Below are 2,500 nucleotides of genomic sequence, written 5' to 3' on the forward strand. Positions count from 1 at the left end.
GTCCAGAGTTACTACCTACTGCTGTTGTTACCGAGGCATCATTATGACCTACTGCTGTTGTTACCGAGGCAACATTTTGACCTACTGTTGTTGTTACCGAGGCAACATTATGACCTACTGCTGTTGTTACCGAGGCAACATTATGACCTACTGCTGTTGTTACCGAGGCAACATTATGACCTACTGCTGTTGTTACCGAGGCAACATTATGACCTACTGCTGTTGTTACCGAGGCAACATTATGACCTACTGTTGTTGTTACCGAGGCAACATTATGACCTACTGCTGTTGTTACCGAGGCAACATTTTGACCTATTGTTGTTGTTACCCAGGCAACATTATGACCTACTGCTGTTGTTACCGAGGCAACATTATGACCTACTGCTGTTGTTACCGAGGCAACATTATGACCTACTGTTGTTGTTACCGAGGCAACATTATGACCTACTGCTGGTTAACTTCCCTTCCTGGTGAAACACTGATTGATTAACTGATTAATGTCTCTGATTGGTCGGGCAGTTAGAACCACTGATTGATTAACTGATTAATGTCTCTGATTGGTCGGGCAGTTAGAACCACTGATTGATTAACTGATTAATGTCTCTGATTTAGGGCTGACCCCATTTAAATCGACTGGTCGATAGGCTGTTGGTCGACCAAGTGTTTTTAAGTCAAGCAGTTGCAAATAGATTATTTATTTTCATGGCACACGAGACACCTGTCTGATTGGCGCCTGTCTCAGTGGACTAATCCATTGAGGAGGCCACGGGGATGCCACGGGGATGACACGGTCCAAGAAGAAGGGGAGGGTGGTAAAATCTCTCTCCCAGAATGCACTCTCTCTCCCACCATTTCGTGTGCCATTCATTGTTTCATAACTTCACTGTGTGAATAGTTTTCCCTTTGACTGTTAGTGTCTATCCATCCCCCCATTACACATCACCAGCAGTAGTCTATACATTTACCGTTCATTCCCATCATTTACCGTCTACAATGTTTGTTTTGGTTTACGGTAACTGCTGTTAATGCATTCCATATATTATTATTACAGTTGTTTAGCGTTCTCATTGTCGGAATGGACATGTTGTTTGCAGAGCTCACAACCTGCTACAAGTTTAGGTTTATTTCATTCGATTTCATGTATTAATTGTCTTTTGTTTGGAGCTCGATGTTGCAAGTTTGCTAGCGCGAGCATCAGGCCAAACACAGCTGATTATTGATACAATGTTTCAAGTTCATTAAAGACAGGCCAATGTGTAGCCAAATGTGATAGGATACTTAATTTTTTTTAATCAGGATATTTTCTACCTGCAGGCTGCAATGTTTTTATCTGTTGTATTTATGTAGGCTATTTTTTACATAGTTGGCAACGGCATTAGAAGTTACTTTTAGATTTGTATCATTTTCATTTCAATTTAGATAGAATTTAGATTTAGAATTTAGAACAACCCTCCATGACCCATCCATCAGACTTAATAATAATAATAATAATAATAATAATAAGCCATTTAGCAGACGCTTTTATCCAAAGCGACTTACAGTCATGTGTGCATACATTTTTATGTATGGGTGGTCCTAGTATAAACCAGCCTTTAGTCTTAAAATCTTTGGTCGTTTTCTACATGGCCTCACACGTGAATCCTTAAACAGATGGGTGGGGCTAAGGCTTAAGAGGGTGTGAACGATACTGAATCGATGTAGTCAAAAAAAGAGCTCTCCAGTAGGTGTACCAAAACATTCAAAGGGCCATTTTCTCAAAAGTGGGGTTACAAGTTTATCAACTTTCAAAGCAGAATTACTTTTCCATTGTTCCTCAACTGCAGTGGATGATATATACTTTTCTAGTCTCTACTTTTATCCAATGTAAAAAAACACAATTTCAAATGTTGCTACATAAGACCGAATGGAGCCGGTCGGTTCCATTATAGCTACAGTAATAGTGGAAGAATAGTGATAGATAATCCGTTTATATTGATTGGAACCACTCCCTTAGAAGACCTTCGCGTTCGGCCCTCCCTCCCGAGTGGCGCAGCGGTCTATGGTCTGTGCTAGAGGCGTCACACTACAGATCTCCCGGTCGCGGCCGGCTGCGGCACAGCCTGGGATCAAACTCGGGTCTGTAGTGACGCCTCTAGCACTGATCAGTGCGAAGGAGAAGTCGCGCTGCATGAGGCCGATGGTGGTCACACCAGATACTGACCGGTTTTCTGATCCACGCCCCTACCTTTTTTTTTAAAGGTATCTGTGTCCAACAGATGCATATCTGTATTCCCAGTCATGTGAAATCCATAGATTAGGGCCTGATGAATTTATTTCAATTGACTGATTTCCTTATATGAACTGAAACTCAGTAAAATCTTTGAAATTGTTGCATGTTGCGTTTGTAGTTTTGTTCAGTGTATACGCTGGAAGCAGAAACCTAAATACTGTTGTCCATTAGTTTACTCCAATTAGGGGAGGGGTGGTAGGGTTAGGGGAAAATAATAAAGAATAACTAAAT

The 2,500-nt window shown here is 41.2% G+C and overlaps 1 protein-coding gene across 2 annotated transcripts in view; it reads right to left on the bottom strand.

Annotated features, from left to right (window-relative positions):
• prom1b (prominin 1 b) overlaps positions 1–2,500 on the bottom strand; it is a 124,310-nt gene that overhangs the window by 120,688 nt on the left and 1,122 nt on the right. The window lies entirely within an intron of this gene.

This window comes from Coregonus clupeaformis, unplaced genomic scaffold (assembly GCF_020615455.1).
Source record: "Coregonus clupeaformis isolate EN_2021a unplaced genomic scaffold, ASM2061545v1 scaf0703, whole genome shotgun sequence".
Classification (NCBI taxonomy): Eukaryota; Metazoa; Chordata; class Actinopteri; order Salmoniformes; family Salmonidae; genus Coregonus; species Coregonus clupeaformis.